This window comes from Syngnathus typhle, linkage group LG22 (assembly GCF_033458585.1).
Source record: "Syngnathus typhle isolate RoL2023-S1 ecotype Sweden linkage group LG22, RoL_Styp_1.0, whole genome shotgun sequence".
In the NCBI taxonomy this organism is placed as follows: Eukaryota; Metazoa; Chordata; class Actinopteri; order Syngnathiformes; family Syngnathidae; genus Syngnathus; species Syngnathus typhle.
The window spans coordinates 4,209,763-4,232,749 of NC_083759.1; the positions used below are offsets into that span (position 1 = coordinate 4,209,763).

Here is a 22,987-nt window from a genome sequence, read left to right on the forward strand (position 1 = left end):
GAAAATGACTCATCATAGAAGGAAGTATGACAATGGGGTTTTTCACAATTACCCCAAAGTTACTATTTTTAGAACAGCGAACTGCGCCGCAATCGGACAAACACAAGAGCCGCTATTTAACAATCAAACTTACCTTTCGACCAAAACGACTTTCTTCCCGCTGACTTTGAGGCCTCTGCATGTCAGCCAACGTTTGAGTTGTTCCACATTATGTTTGGCAATAACATCATGTTGGAATTTTGCCCCTGCTACGTCGCCCTCCTCCAAAACCATGCGAGTCCTTTCCAACCTTTTTTGTCCGACTGAGATATTTATGAGCGAACGTGACGTCATTTGAGAAAAGCCCCATTAGCACCAACAGGAAGGAACCAGAAACAAGGAAACTGATGAGACAGCAAGGAACACCTGAGCAAGATAGGTGTGGCCGTGGGATTTTTACCTGTTGGTGGATTTGAATCACCTAGAACTGCATTTCTACATTCTGGACCTGGATTTTCTGGATCAGTGGTGGCCTAATTATTGTTCCAATCAACCGAGAATGCACGGAATATTCTGATGTTGTTGACCATGCTTAAGAAGACCAAGACCATCCTCAGCTTTCTTCATTTTGAATAATGGGCATGAACGATGGAATATTTATTCAGCATAGGTAAATTGCAACCTCGGCACCCCTTGATCCACAGGTGTCAAACTCAAGGCCCGGGGGCCAGATACGGCCCGTCACATCATTTTATGTGGCCCGCAAAGACAACATCAAATTCGTGTGTCATTACTAGAATTGCAAACTGTCTTCACTTTTAATATCTTTTTTTTTTTAATATTTGACCAGTTTTTACTCGTCTGATTTGAGTTATTTGTCAGTTTGTTTTGTAGCTTTTATTGTATATAATATGAGGTGCTAATAAATTTATTTGGGTTGACAGTCATATTGGTATGACTACAATGCGGCCCCCCAAAAAACAAGTTTGACACCCCTGCCTTAATTTGTAATCTAGGAAATTCCCTACTAATATTGTCAAATAATCACAATGCTCTCATTCCACTCTCAGTCCAACTCTGACTTTTAGCTGACTTTCAACTCCTTTCCAAATACCTTTTGTCAGTGTCTTTTTGTTCTTGTGTTAATAACTCGACAGCCAAGTGTCAGAAAGAATGATGAGATTAAAGGACATGGAAGAGACAGTGAGAGTTAAAACGGGAGGGACAAAAAGCGTGAGAAGCTGTAGGATAAAGCGATCTAGAGAGAGTCGGAGACGGAGCTAGTCAGACAGCCATTGTGTGGCTGCACGCTGGGACATGTTTTTGGCCCCGGACATAGGTTGGCAGGCTTATTGAGTCACACTTGGAGAATAAAAACATCTGTATCAGCCCACAGGCATCTCCATGACTTTGCAAAAAGGCATCATGACCGCCAGGGACTTGGTCTTTATGACATCTGTCTCTCATCTCGCTTGTTTTCCATGTTTTGGCACACAATTCCAGATGCGCAAGAAAACAAAAATAATGGAGGACTTGCCAGCTGGTTAACTGTAATCCAACGATCATATTTTCTCCCCAAAACCACACGAGTTTGTTTTCAATGATGTAAACCAGCATTTATATGTTAACTCTAGCTCACATATGACTCGGCCGGTTCTTTTATGCAAAGTAGCCCAGTGTCAACAATTAGGTAATTCTATTCTTTTTTTTACTCATTTGTTTCCTCAGATGGGGAGTCAGCAGAAAAACATGCAAGATGACTCGATGGATGATGATGATAATAATAATTTGTATAGGACACTGCAGCAACTAGCTGATCTCCGTTAACCTAGTACATAAAATGTCTGCTTATGTCACAGCTCAGTTGGCGGGATTGTGGTTTCACAAGCATGAATGCCAAAACATTTATTGTTTAAACTTCATGGCTTGCTGTTTAATCCCATGATTAAAACATATTAGGCAATTTGGAATTATTCGGAGCTCTATGTAATCTTACATTGTTTCCAATTGATCTTTTAAATCCATTCTTGGAAGTGAGTGTCGCCAAACATTCCAGCAAAATGAAAACATAAATAAATAAATAAATATATATATAAATATATAAATATATGTATATATATATATATATATATATATAATATAATATATATAATATAATATATATATATTATATATATAATATATATATATATATATATATATATTTTAGTGTCCATTAGCCCAGATCTTTCCTTTTCTTGTTCCTACTACATACACCAATGAACCTAATTTCCTTTTGGAATCCTATTGATTGCTCGTAATTGTATTAATTGCACGAGGAAATTGGGTTCATCTAGATCATCACCTTTTTCCCTCTTCTGATCTCTGTCATTTCCTGTCTTGAAATTGAAGTGTTCCACTTAAGTTCTTTGCTGTCAAATGATTCGACTTGAATCATTTGCATTTTCGAACTTTAGCCTTTTTTGGCGGCACAAGTCGGCAAATAAGTTCATGCTGTGAGTGCTAAAATCTCAACGTGGTGATGAAGGTCCATCGGAAAAAGGATAAGTGATTCAGGAGGCAGATCAATAAAGAAAGATCCATCCCTCCCAGTCGGCTCAATCAGACCCTCGGGAAGGAGGGGGGGCGGCTGAAAGGAACATTACGAAATGGTGTGTGAGAAAGCGTGTGTGTGTGTGGCCCAAAAAAGGGACATGTGGAGCTTTTGTCTTCATACTTGGCATTTTATTCTCATCTATCAAGCCAAGAAGGCGTGAATTAGAATCCACCCGACTCCCAAGTGGACAGTTCTACAGATTTGTTCATAAGTTCCTCCTGCAGAGCATTTTTAAGACTTTTAAACAAGCAAGGTTTGACTCATAATTTGGTCGCCCACTTTGCCCTTGACACAATCCAGATTCATTGAAGCCCCCCCCCTCCCCTTCTGACGTCCAAATGACTTTCTTTCCTCCATAAGATGAGTCACTTTTCAAGGCGCTTCATCGTCAAACCATTCCATGTGTGATTGATTAAAATAGAAGCCGGCGCTGTGATGGCTCGCAAGAGTCATCACGTTTAATGCATTGATGTTAACATCTCTGGCGGCCGGTGAACGTTCTCAGCATTGACCTCTGCTGAAATGTGGAAATCAGCCCCGCAGCACCCCATTGTCCTTGTACGACCGTCACACGGATGCCCTCAAGACAGTAGCAGGCGCCCGCTACGAAACCCACCCAGCCTCCTGTCTGCCTGGTCTCCCACTGAGATGTTTTCCTTGACTTGAATAATGTATCAATTTCTACAGAAATGGCAATGTTTGCATTTCCTCAGCCTCCCTCCCTCTTTCCTGCGTTCCCTCTCGTGCTCTCTCTGGATGGTTCTCCCTTTTCAGTCTGAAAATAGAGTGCAGAAGAAGGCTGTTGCTATGGTGATACATCCACTGGCGTTGCCCGGGACATTTTTAGCCACGCGATACACGGGGTGGGTGGGGGGACTGTGGCTAGGCGAGTCGGGGGGGAGGAAGGAGAGAAAGGGGGGGGGGATTTAGCTCGCCTGTAACTTTCTGTAATTTCCATTCTAATTATATCACTCCTGCATGCGTCGGGTGCCGCCGCATGGGGTAAAACAGCCGAGCGTGGCCAAGCGAGCAGTCTTGTCACTGCTCTGCCCGCTGCCCTCGTGTCACATTATGCGATGCTCTTGTATGATATCAAAGACAGGGGTAAGACGGAAAGAGGGAATCGGTGCATGTGGGCTCGTTGGACTTGTATGCCAATGAAATACGAGACACGGCAAAGGAGGAGCTGCCCGTGTGCTAATATCAGAACATAAGTACAAGAGGGGCAACCACTCGTGCCAGTAAGGGGCTGCTAATTGCCATTCATCAAATATAAATACAAAGATACTACAAGAATGACATTTTATTGATCAATTATGAATTCATATTTATAGAGACAAGTGTTAAGAAAGAAATGAGCCTTAAATCACAACTAATAAGAAAAGATCTCAGATAGCAGGTCTGAAGGAACCTTCACTCAAGCTGACATTGGATGGAAATATTTCTTTGAACAAACTTGATGAACATTTTAGTTTAGTTTTAGTTTAGTTTATTTGTTTTTTTCAAACGTGTGAAAAAAAATAAGATTACTGTACACAAATGAAAAGACAAAATATATATATATATATATATATATATATATAAACTAAAAGAGTAGCAAGCAAGATATAACCCCCAAAAATAATCACTTGGTCTAGTATTGTATTTATTAATTAATGAAAAGATTTATATTTATGTTTTTATTTATTTAATTCATTCATGTATTTACAGTTTAATGATACTCGTAGCTAATATCTGACTACTGCTCACTCTTTACAGCTCCAACTGCCATTGTGACTTCCACCAATGTGTCTTCTCATCATTATCATCATCATCATCATTGTCGTCATCATCACTCGCCTTCAACGTTGATCCACAGCCGGTAAGGGCGCGGAGGGAAAATTTCCGCAAAGAGACGAATTATTCAAAAACTGTTACTTTTAAATTGTTCATGGACATCAAAGGCCTTCCTCATTGAACCGTATGAATAAATCAAAGCTTTGGACCAGCTTCAGTGTTCCACATAGTGAGTCAACAACAGAACAACCTGGGAAAAGTATTCAAAGTGGTTTGAAATCAAGGCAAAAAAAGGAACAAGAAAGGCAAGAAAGTAAACAAAACTGGACTTCATTGATCACAACCATTCATTTCCCAAATTGACAGCTTGGATATTTCAACTCTGAAAATACGTCATACATAATCAAAGAACATGTTCAGCCATTGTCTTTCCGAACTTGAGAAGAAGAAAGTTACAATGTGCCCATCCCTTGTTGGTCACGACATCTTGTAATTCCGAGTGTCATTTTATGCTCCATTAGGGCTGCTGATGTTCATTAATGATGACTGCCCTTCAGCAGATGTGGCATTGCAAAGTAATTACAACTTTTTAGCAGCCAGCACTCCCAACGTTCACGAGAGAAACGTTTTTTTTTTTTTGCACGGGGAACTCTGGACGTTTAGTCACCTGCACTCTATTGAAAGATTTAATTTAGCAGTACACAAGGAAGATTTTTTACCAAAATGTTCGAATATATGGAGCACAAAAGATATATAACCAAGACTTCTCCTCTCCTTCACCCCAAGTTTTTTGGTGATAGTCCCATCTTCCTCAATCCCTCATCACCCTCCCCAATTGGAAGCAAAACAGACAAGCAAGCACAATTGCATGAGAGGGCCTCTCCACAGCAGATAATCATCCATTCTCCTCATTTTGGCTCCCTTCTATTTGTTCACATCAACATCAAAGTCTGACCGCTGCCTCCGTTGGGAAGACGAGCTTAAAGTCTCTGACTGATCTGCCTCGCTTGCCCTGGTCATGTCCATCCCCTTCTTGTGCACACATGTATGTACATGCTAATGTTAACCCGCATAGAAAGTATATATTATTGTAAGGATAATCGGTTGTATTGGAAATATTGCAAAATTGCCATGGTAACTGGGAAGCATGGTCGCCATGATTCCAGCTGCAGCATGAGAACTTTTCCGGGCATCTACTGGGCTTAGAAATAAAAGTGTTTTTTCTTTCACAAAGCGATGTGCCACACAGTTGAAGTGTTATTTAGGTTGGCACACCTCGCTTAGTAACATCTGCCATCAGGGCACAAATGTGCTCAAAGCAATCAGGTTGACGGCGGTTGATTCCCACGTCTGTGACATTGCCGTCTCCTTTCCCTGGTGTCCCGTGGATCTGTCGAGATTACAAAAAAGCATCTCGGGCAAACCATGCAAACAAAGTGATGAGCCGCTGATGAAAAAAAAAAAAAGACCACAGGGTAGATGATCTCCTGAAGTCGGCAGGAAACGTACAATATGTGCACCATTGCTGGGTTAGTTTGAATTCCTTTAGAAGTCAACCCTTCTTAATCTGCCCATAATCTATTCTTTTTCTGTACCCCCCCCCCCCTCCTCTTGGCTTCATTCCATCTGTCTGGATATCTGTCCTCACTCTAACTTCCTTTCTCTCATGGCCTCGTTCTCAGCTGTCTGACCAACCCCCCCTCCCGTGATCCCCGCATCTCTTGACACTGCTCCTAATTACAAAACACACAGGGGCCATTAGAGCGGACCGCCAGTCCTTAATCCATTCATTCCCCACCACTTTTGCCGCTATCTCTGCATCTTCTGTCCTCCTTCTTGTGTTCTTGGTCAAAAGTGTCTTTGTGTGGAGCCAGTTAGCTGAACAAAGGCTGCAGTGGTGCTCAGAAAGGTCACAGCCATGTACAACCCCCGGGGGTACTGCCGATAGGGTCTTGCCTTTTTTTTTTTTCCAATGGTGACACACTTGACGACCCAAAAGCATTTCTGAGTTTGACTACATACAGTCAACATGGTGATTTACAACAAGTACCTGAAAGTGTCACTTTTAATCGTCATTTTCATTAGAGTTGGTAAACTCGTAAAAATAGTTGCGAACGTTAAAAAAAAATAAAAAAAAAAGCCGCGTAATTGGAATATTTTATGCGCAGATGAGTTTTTTAGAGGCCTATAACAGTAATACTGTCTGCAGTTGATTTATAAATTGCTATTATGAAGGCTCTCTGGAAAAGAGATTTTTCTCTCTGCTAAAATATGAAGGTCATTGGAGCAAAGAACTGTGCCAGATGAAATTCAAAACAAACATTGAATCTCTAAGATACTAATTAACAAACTATATATTCATTAAAACCTTCAAATTGACATTCGCTAATCACAAAGGGAAAAATACGCTACCAACGAGCGGGATGCAATTTTTTTAAAAATTGTTTTGTTTTTTATCTTTGATATATTGATCACCATTTTCTTCTGCTGTGTCACGCTTGAACTTATCTTTATAGGGGTTCTAAAGTATGACATTTAGGCGAGTTTTAGTACAGTTATACCCTTTAACAAGACAACAATACCCGAAACAGATTGCAGAAAACCTCCAACGAATCCCGCATTGATAAATATTCCTGGGCCAAACATAGTAATATAAAATAATAATATTGACTAAACAGAAAATGGATAGATGGATGAATGGATAAAAATTTAGAATAAATTGATTTTTATGAAAAAAATATTTTCTTGCACTTAATGTTTTGTTCAGCAGTTTTGTGCTGTCCTTCACAATGGTGAATTTTTTTCAAGTGAGCCATTTGCACTGGGGGGACTTTTTTTTTTTTTATGTGGTTATTTTTGTTGGGTTAAACCCTTTATTGGGTTAAGATACTGTTTTTTTTTATACATGCATAAAAAATGTATTCTCAAAAATGAAATAATCCCAAAAACTGGAATGAAGATTGTCCAAAAATTTGCTTCTATACAATAATAGGCTTGGAATGAGAATCCCTTTTTCTAAAATTAATTTTTTTTTTGCAACAAACAGCTCTAAACCCCCCCCCCCCCTCAAAAGAAAGTCAATGCCCTTCCCCGTGAGTGAAAACCAAGCATAAGAGTCTGTACTGCTATTTTATCCTCCATACTTCCTTTTTTTGTGGTGTGTTGCTGCACAAGTGATATTTATGTCTAGCTGTATGACTTATCAGAGCTTTGCAGGACTTAGAAAATTGAACCCCATTAGTGCTGGTTTCAGCCTGTCTTTGGTTTGTGTACCATCTGAAATATACCTTGCACACTATGAATGTCAACGTGTTCAGGTGAGATGAGCTCAATTTCACTACGACTGTATTTTCACGCAGCTTTGTGGCACTGCATACCAAACACAGCGGCAGCCTTGACCCTGCATTTGTTGTGCGAGTGCCTGCATTTGTCCAGCTCCCGTTGCCGTCCATTCGTCACTCAACTCATGGTCATTACAGCAATCCATTGCGGGATTTATGACACCGCTTGATGTTTCATGGCTTTATAAAGGAAGATGAAAGTAGCTCTCAATGGCAGCGGGGAAAGAGGGAGAGTGCCAGTGATGGAGGGGATAGAGAGAAAGAAAATAAAACTGAAGAGAATTTTCAACTTTTCATTACTTTGGAATGAAATCGATGGGTAATTTCTGCGGGACGTAAATGTGTCTGATGTGATTATCTGAAACACGGTTAAAAGGGCTGGGTTGAAAATTGGACTAACCCAGAAAGTTAGTCAATTTGACCCAACCAAATTATTTTTTTTTTTAAATAACCCCAAACTGGGTCAATTTGACCCAACAAATGTTAAAATAACCCCAGATATAACCCAGCTTCCTGGGTTGGTCATATATTTAACCCAAATTAGTTTGTTTTTAACCCAGTTTTTTTTAAAGGTGTATGTTTATGAGGAAAGACAAAATCAAATAAAATCTGGTATAAAAATTACAACGCATCTTCTCCGAGGCATATGGTCATATATTTAACCCAAATTGTTTTTTTTTTTTAAAGGTATATGTTTATGAGGAAAGACAAAAAAAATTAAATAAAACCTGGTATAAAAATTACAACGCATTTTTGCGGGGCATATTCTAAATTAAATAAACTAAAAAAAAATTAACGGTCAATTTCTAGTTTGTATTTTGCATGGAGTAGGAGCACTTAAACTTTATCAAACCCGAAACCACAAAATGTTTTCATTCCAGCTAAAACACAAACACTAAAAAAACAAACAAAGAATAGCCAAAATATCACGTTGATGGAGATATAAAAACAAAAAAAAGACTCATTAATTGGAAGACACACAAGCACACTCACACATAAATCTTGCAAGACGGCCATCATGACACATCTCTGCAATACTATAAGCTTGTTGTTTTTGTTTATTGTCTATCTCCAGGCACTGGGAGGCCTTTATGCACGCACACACACATATACCGGCGCTCCAAATTGTTCGATTAAGTGGGTCATCCGCTCTTGGAAGAAAAGCTTTTTTTGTGTGTGTGTGCATCTCTTAGCCGAGAGGCAATCGCACCCTGCTATGGGTTTTGGCTGCACCTTTTAAGAGTATTTATGGAATTGACAGTAATGCACTCAGGAGGACTACTGGTTAGTTGTGTGACGTCTGCTTGTGTACACGTTTGAATGTCTGTGTGTGTGGCAACCGACATAAATATGTGATTAAACGTGCAGTCTATGAATTTATGTCTATGTGTGATGTGACGTCTAAAAGGTTTTGTTTTATTATTTAGGAATGACGAGTCTAGATTAGACACACACCTGTCACTGCATATGAAAGCCAATTATTAAATCGCCATGCTAGTTTTGGGTGAAAAAGAGCGAGACGGTAAAAGAAAAGAAAATTATCGATGACTTCCCGAGTTGTATTGATATGCTTTATCCCTTAAGATGTTTTTTTTTTTTTTTTAGTGTTTCAGCAAATCAAATCATCAATCATTATGGCACTTTAAATTTATTTTATTTTTTTTATCTCTCTTTTTTGTTTTGGATGTGTTTGAAATATAGATATCAATCAATCAATTATTATTCTATAGGACAGCAAAATTTTGAGTGATTTTTCAGGATTTTGGACAATTCAATTTAAAAATGATGCAAAAATAAGATCAATATACCAATGGTCTTGGGGTTCTGCCGAAAACTGATCCAAAATTTCTGGTGTGGCAATGTTTTTTATTCGAATATTTTTGTAGCTCCAAAGAGATCTGTGAGTTCCAGATGTGTGTGATTATTTTGGCGTAACATCTGCATACCTTTGGAGCGTATTAGTTTGTTTTGCCGTTTGACTAAGATGCTGAGTGTGAAGGGCACAGCACCTCAGGAGGAATGACACAACATATGCGCACAAACACACATGTATACAACTAACACACACACACATGCACGACTCTTTTCCTTTCTGTTCTTCCGTCGGATGACTCATCCCACCCGGGGACAACGAGAAAGGAGGGAAGACAGCGCAGTGCGATAGATGAAACTAAACGAGGATGCACGACAGTGAAGTGGAAGTCTTTTTTTTTTCCCACTGACCTTTCATTCCAAAGACTTAATCCGATTGCTTGTATGATTTACAACAGTTTATCCCAACCGCACGAATCCTTGCCACAATTTGGCTCTCAACTGGATGCTGTCCAAACTTCCTGGGCATTAAATGACTGCCACTTTCTATCACAGTTTGTAAACACTTATGAGCTTGTTTCAGGAAGCAGAAAGAACAAATGGCGGCTGTTAAAAGATGATTCTGCTATATGACACCGCTGACTCCATCGTCAAGGATAAGAGGGTATTGCTGAGGTGCATTGTGAATTGCTGACGACTGCAAAGAGCCCAGATAGTTAAGTGGTCAGATCCCATGTGTCTATACATGCAGGATATGCCTATACTGCACCATTTTATTCTCCCCCCCCCCCCCATCCAGAACTATATTAAGGTTTCTCATAGCTTATTATAAAGGCTACACAACTGACAAGGTTAGTCTGAATTATTACGAAAGGTGAAGTAACGGAATGCATGCTAATAAGTATATTGATAAAGATAATTACCGTATTTTCCGCACTATAAGGCGCACCGGATTATCAGGCGCACCTTCAATGAAAGGCCCATTTTAAATTTTATTCCATATATAAGGCGCACCAGATTATAAGGCACACCTTCAATGAATGGCCCATTTTAAAACTTTTCTATATATAAATCCATATATTTGGACACGCCTGCTGTAGTGGGTCAATATTAGTCCATATATAAGGCGCATCTGATTATAAGGCGCACTGTCGGCTTTTGAGAAAATTGGAGGTGCGCCTTATAGTGTGGGAAATACGGTATAAATCGAGAGACAAATATTGGTTAATTTTTTTATATATGGTGTCTTTATGTGAATTGAACACATTTTTCAAGGTAGTCACCCCTTTGGTCATTTTCGCTCAAGATGACAATGGCAGGTAGAGGACACTTGTGATGCGCTGCTTGAGTAATTCAGGATTTGATTTGATTATTGTCATCTCCCTTCTTCCTCAAATAGAACCGAAGTTGGTGAATAAAAAAAGATGATTTCTGAAATTATTGTTAGAGTCATCACACAGCTGCTGAGATCTTCCATCCCCAGAAACAGAGACCTTGGCAGGGGACAGAGTTGAATCACACTGAACCCCCACCCTCTCCTAAATCGAGCCCGGAGCCCTGTGAGTTGTGCTCAACGAAGGAGAGAAGGGAGCTCGGCCCAACAGGAGACTTTGCCTGTCAGGCCCTGAGCGTGTTGTTCAAGTGCGTTCCTGTCCGTTTGTTTAAGTTTGTGTGTCACTCGGTCTGCACCAGTGCGTGCGAATGAGTTGCTGTCGTGTGCGAGCGACTCCAGCTGCAGTAAAATGTATAACGTTGCATGCACGTGTGAGTGCAAATGTCACTCACTAGGTCACACAAGCATTCCAAAAGAAACAGCTCCCGCTGAGGATTACTATCGATCCATGGTGGTGCTCAGCTGCATTTGGAAAACAATCTTCTTTTCTGATGAACGCCTGCATGTCTACTTAAAAAGTGTAAGTAAGCTTTGGAAGTACAGTCCGTTTAAATTAGAGGGACAAATCACAACCAGGTATGGAAATTGAGGCGCTTACAATTTTCTTCTTCCTGGAGTGAAAATCAAACGTGAAGGTAGGAATAAAAACACACAAATCAGATCACATAAAGAGCCCGTTTGATTGACAGTCCAATACGCCTGCCTGGTTCCTGTCACATGCAGAATGGGATTATAGACTGGAAAATTCTGGGTAGACAGACGGCGATGACAGGTCACTAAGTTATTTGTGACCTGTGCGGCTTTTTTGTGTGTTGTTTTACATTAAGTGCATAAGCGAGTGACACACTCAGCATTTTAGTCCATTTCAACCGGTTAGCATTAGCCTTAATCTCTAAATCTTAATCCTGACTACTATAGGTTGTGTTATCATACAAAGTGCAGCTAGCATAATTGAAACAATCCTTCCAAAATAAATTGTTTTCCTGAATTTTCTTTGGTTCTGGTCATGCTCCCAAGCATAAAAGTTCATCTGTAAAACCCAGCGGCATGAACGACATGGTTTTTGCTCATTTGACTTCTTTGGAGACGGTCTCATTAATCTTCATTGATGGGCATGATGGTTTCAGCTCAGAGGTTTAGAAAAATATTTTGGCTGCTCATTTAAGAAAACCAACGTAATGGTTCACTTGCCTGACCTCTGTGCAGGCATTGTGGGTTTGGTTCCGATGGGATGGATTTGTCTTTTTATTTGTTACAGTAATCCCTCGTTTATCGCGGATAATTGGTTCCAAAAACCATCTGCGAATAAAAATCTGCGATGTAGTGAAGCCGTGATAAACGAAACGCGAAGTAGCGAGGGATCAGTGTATATGTGACCTGTGCCTGACTCAAGCTTGGTCAAACTGCAGCTAAAAGTGGTCGAGGTGAAAGTCTGTCAACTATTTAATGCAAAGTTTATTTTTCTTCAGTGCGTGTAAATAAAATACATACTGTGACTACCTTTAGCAATATTTCCAAGATATTCAGGGCTACATTTCAGCCCCTCGAGAAGTGTCGGATCACTAAATCCTGATCCGGATAGAGTTTCAACGACAAAATCTATAGTTGGCAAGGTTATGTGGCAGCTACGTCGATATATCAAAGCAACACATTTCAACCCTGTCCTTAAGAAAGATGCCATCACTTGACAAAGTAAACGTTAACCACTTTGTACGACACAAAACTAACCCAAACTTTACTGCTTGACAGAAATGGGACTTTTGAGCACCACCATGGTTCAATTTGAGAATATTTGTGAGCACAGACTTTTATATAGCCCGAGCTAGTAAAAAAAAAAAGTGATAAATAACATACTGTACCACAGGCACATACTAGAACAGAATCTCATTTGTTAGACCTTGCCTGCAGCTACCGCTGTTATGAATCTTCTCCCTAGTCTCTGAATGGATATATTCATGATTAAGCCTCTCTGTGATCAATAAGGCACAAATATACAATTACTAGTGACATCAGAACAGTCAGTGTTCTACATTCAAATATTTTTTGGGGCAGTTTTCCCAATTTTATGCTACCTCAATCCCAGCTGGATGCCCCTTATGGGCTGCCCGATTGCTTTTAAATTAATGTTGCTGGTTTTTTTCTTAACCATTATGATCTTTAAAGCATCACATCAGCAGCTTCTAACTTTATTATAGACTTAAGGTAGAAAAAACTAATTTTGTAGTTTGGGTTCATATATTTATACCAGAAGATGCAGGGGTCACCTCTCCCCCCCTCTATACGGCCCTGGGTGATAGAGACTCAATCCCATTTAACCCCTACCAGAGCAATTATGTTCTTTTATTTTTTCATACAACTAAACTATTTGTATGAGTGTTATCCACAGCCTCTAACCTGACCTTACAAACACAAATAAAACTCAAACTCACTAATATTAAGTGAAGGTGAAACTCAAGCAGTGCTGAGGAATTTTCGAGTGAGCAATTTCCCGAGGCAATTGTTTAGATCCTGTATTTATAATCGAATCATGTGTATTTTTAGCAACATGCTTGGATAGTTGATATGCATAATATATACTTTTCAAGGGCTTAAATGGACCACGAGGACTCTTGTTTCCTCTCCAAAGACTCTTTCCCTCACTTGAGCTGCTCTGGCTGTTTAACACACAGAAAGTGGTCAAGCTTTTCCCACTTCCTGCGTTCTCAAGGAAAAAAATATGTCCTTCAATTTCTGGGTCCCATGGTTCATAATGATCTGTTCTCTGTCTCCCATAGGCAGGCCGTTACTATGGCAACTTGATGACGCTCTGTGGGAGAAGGGAGGGAGAGAAGAAGGGCGGGTGGGAGAAATGAGGAAGAGGTTAGTTGCACCAAAGATTGGCTCAAGAGAGATGATGACTCACTCTAATATCAAATATTAAATAACCAAAAGCTACATAAGAATCTAAATAGCTTTAAAATACCAGAAAGAGAGATTTAGTTAGAGTGTAGATGACCTGTTTAATAAAAAGATGTAAAGTATCGGTAAATATTCCACTCTTAACATTCATTTTGTTAAAAAATGTATTCAATTCATTTCCACAGAGAGCAGAAGAGTTGACAGTTGTACAAGATACAGCTGAAATGTAATGGTATCGTCTATCAATATTAAAACTTTGATAGGATTTCCTACCCCAGGTTCTTCTGTTACCATAGCAACCACCGGGTAGTATTCAAAACAAGTTGGCTTCATAATTTAAATTTTTTGGGTGGTAAATGGATGGCGGCAGCTGGATTGAAGTGAAATTCAATAGGGTTAAATTATTATTATTATCTTAACTTTCAACACAAATTACATTTTAAATGAAAAAAGTAGAGGTAGAAGTACTGATTCAACTCTTTGATTTCAGTCATAATTGAACCATTTTTGAATTCTGAAGTGTACATGCACTCCAAAGTAAAAATGAATTTATTTATTTACGATAGTAGTTTGAAAATGGGAAGAAATAAAATCAAATCTAGATTAAAAAAGCAACGCTCTGTGCCAATATTTATTTATTTATTTATTTATTTATTTATTTATTTATTTATTTATTTATTTATTTATTTATTATTATTATTATTATTATTATTATTATTATTATTATTATTATTATTATTATTATTATTATTATTATTATTATTATTATTATTATTATTATTATCTTAGTCTTTTTGATGCAAAATACACGATCTTGGGCCAAACAATCGCATTCTTTCAGTGAACTTCACTGGCGTTAGGACCCGGCGTTGACTTTGGTGCTAAGTCCGCTGCTGCTGCTGGCGGGGCAAGGCACAGCAGAGAAACCAACACGCACACGGCCACGCGTGCACGTACACGCGCGCACAAACACTCACCGTGCACGGCTGTGGAGAGCGCAGAGAGAGAGAGAAAGACTGAGGGAGAACGAGAGAGAGCATCGGAACGCAGCGGCTTGTGCGCGCGTGTGTGCATGCGTGTGTGTATGCGTGTGTGTGTCTGCGTGTGTGTGTGTACGCTCTCACTCGGCGCTAGAAACGACTGACGGGGCGGACATGGAGCGATTCGAGGAAAACGCTGGGAAGTGACCGAGCACTGACGCGAAGAGAGAAAATCCTGCAAGGACGGAGAGGAAATACGGGAGGAGAGAAGGAAGCACGGAAGGAAGGAAGGAAGGAAGGAGGGCGGCGAGAAAAGTCTGACAGAGGATTGGAAGAGAGTGAAAGCGGCTCGTCTGGAACGCAGCAGGATTCTAAGGTGACTTTATGGCTCTTTTATTTGGTGCGTGACTGGACGTGCGTTGTTGACATGCGCTGCAAGGCTGTGACCGCACTTAAAGGGAACAGTCAAGGTGTGTGTGTGTGTGTGTGTGCGTGGGTCTCAAAGTGTGTGCAATGCATGCGTGTATAGTTGTTATTTCCATACACTCTAAAAAAGAGGGGGCTAAAGTGTAAAGAGAGCTGACCACTGCAAACTGGAGTGAAGGGGTCCAAAGGAGCGGATACTTTCCACAACAAACTACAAACACGCACTTCCCTGCTGGGAAGTTATTTATTTGTGCATGAGACGACTCAGGTATAAATAATGCTTTTAAAAGAAGGTCGGGGACATTTAACCATGTGTTCTGGGCTGCCTGGTGGGATAAACGACCCTTGAAGGAATGTTCTTTTCTCCGGGGAAACTTGAGTGACAGTGAACGCGGCTTGAAAAGTTAAAGGGAGCATCCCTTTTTGTGCGCGCGCGCGTGCTCGCGCGTGCACGCGTGTGTCAGACAGCAAACAGGTTGAGGGAGGCAGATCCGATCAAACGCACAGCAACAGAGGAGCAAAAGCGTGGCACAGACTGAGCAGCAGCACATTGCGTTGCACACACACACACACAGACACACACACGAATGAATACACACACATTCTCTCCAGCTCCGTCGCCAGCAGAACAGCTGGGAAAAATGTGTGTGTGCGTTTCACTTGATGCATGCCCCCCTGCCTCTGCACGTGCAGGACTGTTTGCTTTTGCATTATCTTTTGCTTCTGTGCCTTTGTGTCTCCACGTGAGATGTATGTCGGCGATCTTATGTCGTTTCGTGGATCTCCCTTCTGGTGCGGAGGAGGAAAGAAAGAAGGAGGGCTTCCCAGAAAGAAAAGCGATCCGATGACCAAAGAATAAGGCAGATGAGAAGATTAATCCCCCCCTCCTCTTCGCCATGAGAACAGAAGGGAGGGTTGAGATTTTAGGACAGGAGGAGGAGATGGAGCGAAGGAGACAGGGCCTGACGTGCTCCCTCCAGGAGTGCTCAGAGTGCCGCTCATTCATAATTCACCTCCGTGGCAAGCGTTCATTCACATATTGACCCCCCCCCCCCCTTATGGCTGCGCTCAATGGAGCTCTCAACCCCTCCACCTCTTGGTGTCTCTCAATGGACACCCCTGCGGCGCGGCGTTCACTTAGCACCGACTCCTCTTTTTCAGATCCTCCGAAAAGCCTTTTTTTATGATTCTTCAGACGGCAGCACTTTCTCAGCCGGAATCTCCGATGTGAGATTAAGTTGTGTAAATTGAATATTGAATTCAGACTCCACCCTAGACACAGATAATTGCTATGGATGGCTCGGAGGGTTAGCACTCTCACTACAAGTGTTGTTTGTCGGATTCCCCTAACACAGCGAAAGCAGCCTATTATGGATCTATAATTCATGTGTGAATGAATTGAATCGTCTGTGTTTGGATAAAAGGCGTTAGATGGCGTCTTGGATGCCAGGGCATGATTTATTCAGAGTAAATACTCAAAAATGGCTGTTTTGATGTTTTTGATTGTATCGTTTGTGACTTGGACTGCACTGTGGTCTGGTCCGCCGTGATCGATGATAGTTTGTCTGGAAAAAATATATGATTTAATAACCATGAATATTTTATAATTTTGAAGGGATTTTACATGTTTGTAGGAAGGGAATTTATTAGCTCTTCTTGGAACAAAAATGTGATTCTCAGCTGAAATTTATTATATAAAATACAAAAATAATAATGAATTTGACACTATTTCCCGCTGTGTTTTTTTTCCCATCAACTATTTTGAGCAGATGGCAAGGACAGTCCGCCTCCATCTTTTTCTTTTCCGAGGCTTGAGTGAATTTTTTTTGGATTTCCCGGAGTGACCATTGAAAATGTTGAGTCGAAACACTAAGTGGGTGGTTGTGTGTTTGATCCACGCGATCTTTCGGCTACAAAAGAAATTCGACTGTTTTGTCTGTGGCTCGCCGTGTTTTTGAAATTTGTTTTGAAAATTCTCAAGTGAGTCACTCGCAAGTCAAGCTTGCATTTGCTATGCTGACAGCTGCGATAGCGCTCCGCAGTAAAAACAAAAAAACAGACACGGTTCTTCCATCCAAAAGAATGCAAGACACTTCTCCTTCAGAATTCTTGATCAGGACTCAGCCTGTGCTGTTGTCAAGGGTTTGATTCCCTCACGACTCCGAGCATACCAAATATAGTCAAACTAATTAAAGACGTGGTTCACACCCATCAGAAAAAAAAAAATTGCATTGTGCGTTTTGATGGAAATCTCATGAGGTGCCTTGCTCTTGATGGGATAGTTTTCATAACTCCCAATTGGCATCAGTAGAAGCAATTATTGAGGCTCAGATGTTTGAAGAGAACCGAAAAGAGCAATCACAGAGTAATGCTAACGACATTTAAATCCATCCATACCATACTTCCACCTCTTATTTTCACAAGTGTAAATCCGAGCGTCTATGCTATGACCTTGGTTGCTTTGACAACTGAGTGGGTCAGCTTAAATCTATTCATACACAGCAGCCCGGGAGTACAATGAACTGCTGGTTTGAGACAAAAGGGTGTCTTCTAAGACACATTGTCCACTAATTCGGAACTTCCCATCTCATATATTATCAGAATGGCCCAGAATTACCGTATTTTCCGCACTATAAGGGGCTCCTAAACACCTCCAATTTTCTCAGAAGCTGACAGTGCGCCTTATATATGGACCGATATTGAGCCACTACAGCAGGCGTGTCCAAAGTCCGGCTTGCGGACCAAATGTATATATCTTATACATGCACAAAGTTTTAAAATGGGCCGTTCATTGAAGGTGCGCCTTATAATCCGGTGCGCCTTATAGTGCGGAAAATACGGTAGTTTTTCAGACCTGGCTTATGGTCTTCTGTAATGTGATCTTCATTGCCAGGCAGAATTCATGTTGACTACGGGATGCATTTTATTGTATTTCCTTTGCCAGAGCGTTTCAAAATAAATGCCCTAAAGCATTGGTGTCAAACTCAAGGCCCGGGGGCCAGATGTGGCCCACCTTATTATTTTATTTTAGACAAATTGCGCATCGACTTCATGTGTCAATACTAAAATTACAAATTGCTTTAAAAACCAGTGATACGCTAGCAATTACTTTTACAACTCATCTTTTTAAAATATTTGAACAGTTTATACTAGTCTCTAATTTCAAAATGAATGGATCCTTTCTACTTATGGCCTGAAATTTACACAAATATTTACCGTAACCCCCAAAACAAGCCTCGAGTTAAATCGATGTTTTAGCACAAGAGTGGAAAAACAATGTGGCCGAGTGATCGAGATAGTTTGAAAGAATAATGGCTCTTTGTACCCGCCAGGTTCTAATAGTCTTCGATAAGATATGAAGTAGACAGTGACAAGCCACAGTGGCCAAAAATGACCTCTCCACTTCAACTTCCTGAGGTGCTGCCAGACGCAACCTCACATTGCGAAAAACAAATACACACATGCATCAACACGGACCCACACACGTACTAGCATTAAAAGAGGTTGTGTAAAAATAGAGCTCACAAACAAATAGGGGGTTTTATATTTACAGGAAGTTGATGTCATGTTTGGTATAAAAACCAGAACAGACAAATTGAGGTTTTTGGTATCAGTTTCCTTAGCTTTGGCCTACTTTTTATATGCCTCTAAAAGAGCTGCAGAGTTCACGGAAATGTTTACGTGCATTGTTTTTCGCAGCGGAGGCATGCACAGAATGACGCTGCTGCGGTTGCCAAGCAACGCTGGGACGTGGGCGGAAGGATTTCCTGTCCTTAGGAAGCACTGTTTATGAGTTTGTGTGCTTACGTGCATGTGGGGAAAAAAATTTGGAGTGTGCATTTCAGTAATACACTTGAGTGCCTGCGTTTTAATTTACTCTTTGCATCAAAAAAAGTTACAAAAGACCTTGTGTAAACATGGTCTGTACAGTTTGGATGTGTGTTGCATAACCCCAAACGCTCCTGCACTGTGACATAGCAACCGTGCTCAGTCCAGCCAGCCTCTGTGCTGATGATGTCATCAGCATGCCTGTTTTTAATATCTTCTCTCACACATGAGATTGCAATTATGTGTTCTTGCTCTGTAAGCAATCACACACACACACACATATGGCGCGTCTATCCTGCAGGCGTCGGACCCCAACATTACGTAATTGACATTGAGTGAATGGGATGACGTCAGTATGGCGCTCTCATACTCTTTCTGGCTAGCTACAGTGATGTCACAAATGGAGGCAGCCATACACAGAAGGGTGTTTGTGTGTTGCTTTGAATAATCACGTGTAAGGACAAAAATGACCTCAGGAACCTTCTGATTTGCTTAATCTGTTTATTCCTCCCCTGCATTGGCTCCATTAAAGTGATATTAAATTTGACTTTTTTTGGTGGAAAGTTATTAGCAGATTTGTTTCACACTCATTCAGCCCCCCTCCTTCGAGTGGCTACTGTTTGAAATTGATACCCCTGTTGTCTCCCAACTGGTAACTCCATCCCCCGGATTGCCCTTCAATCTGTGACCGTTTGACCTTTCGTTGATTCTCATTCTGTGAAAGCCAACAATGCGAAGGGAGATGGAGAAGATGCGGTGTTGACTTCACACATGTGACACCATCCGGTTCTTATTTTAGCAAAACAACACACAGCGTCACAGAGGGCGATATGTTGGTTAGCCTTTTATGGCAATCTACCAAAATAACTTTTCCCGTTGGAGTCGTGAAATGCGGATCTGTTTGTGTCTTTTTTTTGGGACGGTCATGTCCAAACTTTGCACATCAAGTGAATGGCGAGTTTAAAAGATGTTTACCCACACATACACACTCACAAAACCAACATCTTGTTTGTCCCACTTTTTGCTTTAAACTCAAACCTCATACACATTTGCACTTTTGTTTGTTTATATCCAAAAACAATAATGCAGGTTCTTTTTCCTGGTGGGTCAGTCTTAAAAAAAAAACATGGTAGACAATGGCATTTTCTGTCTTTTAATTGTTTTTAATGCTTAAATGGCATTTAATTCTGTGAGTATTACTATTCACACTAACATAGATTACATAATCCCGCTTCTTCTAAATCTGAAGCAAGTGGAGATTGACCAATTTCCCAGAAACGGATTGCGTACCAAACTCCAGGTTCCATTCTATGAAATGCAGTAAAAGATAAAGCAAATTCTATATACGGATATGATGCACCCCCACCACCAGGAGTCTTTGAGCCTTAGTCAGCGTCTGTGTGTCCATGCGTGGGCCTGTTCCCTGGCAATGTTAGGGGGAAAAAATACCTTCCCATATGATGTAAGCACCCAAGTGCGTGCGTGCATAATTGCAAGCTTGTGTAAGTGTGTGATGGTCATTCTCGGAGATAGGGTGGCTGAAAGAAGAGAGTCGCTCCCGCATTTAAATATCCGACGTCATGATGCAAACAGACGCCGATATTTTCTGCCGATTTCTCCAACTGATAATTAACTGTAATAAAATCATTTATTCATCACTTTCCACATCACTTGGTCATTTTTTTTTTTTTTCATTTCCTTCCTGTTCATTTTTAATTCTGTTGGTCACACGCGTACTTCCTTATATGGCTTTCTGGAATTAGTTCCTTGCTTGCTCTTTAATATAATGAATTTCCTCCCTCTGGGACAGGGCCTGATTATTTTAGCTGTTCAGCAGCACGGCAAAAAAAAACCCATCTGAATTAAAAAACTACGCACCAATTGACACCAAGTTACCTTTAGTTTTTATAAACTGTTGAAGGAATTTGTACAGGTTTATTTCAGTCTGGTTTTTGCCATAGAAGCAGTCCAAAAAAATGTGACCACTTTTAAAACGCACCAACAACAGTGAGATGTCGTTTCCCTTAAGATCACAGGTGTCAAACTCAAGGCCCGGGGGCCAGATACGGCCCGCCACATCATTTTATGTGGCCCGTGAAGACAAATTGTGCATGTGTGTCATTACCAGAATTGGAAATTGTCTTCACCTTTAATAATATCTTTTTTTTTAAATATTTGACCAGTTTTTACTCGTCGGATTTGAAAACGGGTTATTTGTCAGTTTGTTTTGTAGCTTTTACTGTATATAATATGAGGTGCTCATACATTTATTTGGGATGGCCCTCCGAAAGAAGCTATGACTTCAAATGCGGCCCTGGAAAAAAAAGAGTTTGACACCCCTGCTCAAGATCCATTCATAAAATCAAACTCTCTGCTCCCCCTCTTATTCATCTCTTCCTTGACTGCAAACCACGTGAGCCATTTATACAACTCCAACCCTCGTTTTCATAAGAGGAATGTCCTTGGCCTTTCCGACCTTCGCGCTACCACTGAACCCTTCGTCAAACACCCGGGGCGGGCTTTCACGTGGCGTTCAGACCAATGACGAATCGTGTGGATAATGACATCAGTTAACGAAGAGTCTTTAGGACCGGCCCCTCGAGGTGATTCGTCGCAGAGAGAGTGCTCTTGCTGTTATGATGATTAAGTGGTATATGAAGGGCTATCAGAGGAGAGCCCCTTAATGAAAGTGGAGCTCAGAGAGTGCAGGCATTGGTGAAGCTGTGGAGAGCTAGGGGGAAAAAAAAATAAAAAAAGAGGGGAATTGAAAAGAGTTTAAGGTGGGGGACAAAGCGTGCGAGAAGAAGAAAGGAGAGAGAGAGAGCACAGAGGTGAATATTTAGCAGCTCTGTCGAGACTTGCTGAGTCTGACTGTTTATGCTCTGAATGTAGCGCGAGGCAAGCGGCGAGCACAGGAAACCACAGTCAAAGAGCAAAGCAGAAAGGGAACATGTGTCTAGGAATGCAAACAAATATGGAAGATCCAGTTGACCTAAATGCGTTTACATGCAAGAATGGTCTGCGGTGACTGTGAACATCCATTTGCCGACTCCTCATCCCTACGCCGTTTTTATTGGCTGATATTGATTGCCATTAGTCACTTTCTACCATATCTAAATTCAGAAATCATTTTTATTTGGTGTTTTCCAATCATATTGGCAAAGCACCAAAATTCATGGATTCTTTTACAGGGGTGTGTCAGAAAAGTTCCAGGACGGTGTGGATTACAATTTTCCTATTGCATTAGAACAAACTGAATTAAAAAAAAACTAAATCGAGCTTCGTCATTGAGAGAGCAGCTTCACAGTACTCCCATTAGCATAACCCTCTGCAATGCTATAAACCAGAATGGCATTTAGTAGATTGCAGCCTTCCAAGCCTGAACTATCCTGATTTGGATCAGCAAAAAAAATAAAATACTTCACACATTCCTGCAGTCATCAATGTGTTGACATCAGTTAAGGATTGCAATATCGTCGAACATCGCTGTATGCAAAGTGCCGAACGATTTCTCCACTTCCGAGTGTTCAAACGGCATACTGTCTGGTTCTTGCAAATAAGTTAGAGAGCACCACTCGAACATTAATTAACAGACAAATGTAAAAATCTCACGTGTTAAAAACCTACAGAGAAATTCATGTTGTTTGTTCTTAGTCTTTGGGAACGAGCCGGGGCACCCACAGAGATCTCAACACAAGCACTCTACCACTGTGTCTGTATTTAGGGTAAACATTCGAGTGGGAGTGTGTGTGCCAACAGATGGACCTTTCTCAGTTTATCCAACAAACACTACTGTCAGTGGCGTACACTTGGCACTGGGCAGATGGATATGTCGGACTTTGCTTCTGAGTCGGGCAAAAAACATCAGATAAGGCCGCAGGGGGTTCCAAAAGAGCAGTTTTCCCTTTTAGCTCAAACTTATGATGCCGTTACTGTATTCCAGAGGCTTCACTTTAAA

The 22,987-nt window shown here is 40.8% G+C and overlaps 1 protein-coding gene and 1 long non-coding RNA gene across 2 annotated transcripts in view; both read left to right on the forward strand.

The window, feature by feature from the left end:
• The first annotated feature begins 337 nt into the window (after positions 1-337).
• Positions 338-13,720, forward strand: LOC133146740 (uncharacterized). The gene is made up of 3 exons (XR_009711418.1): positions 338-649; positions 4,334-4,436; positions 13,672-13,720. It is a non-coding gene; the product is annotated as an uncharacterized LOC133146740 (long non-coding RNA).
• A 973-nt stretch (positions 13,721-14,693) lies between these two features.
• Positions 14,694-22,987, forward strand: part of ches1 (checkpoint suppressor 1) — a 43,018-nt gene continuing 34,724 nt past the window's right edge. Inside the window, exon 1 of the mRNA XM_061270200.1 lies at positions 14,694-15,151. The gene's annotated coding sequence lies outside the window, so the exon portion shown is untranslated. The remainder of the gene's footprint in view (positions 15,152-22,987) is intronic.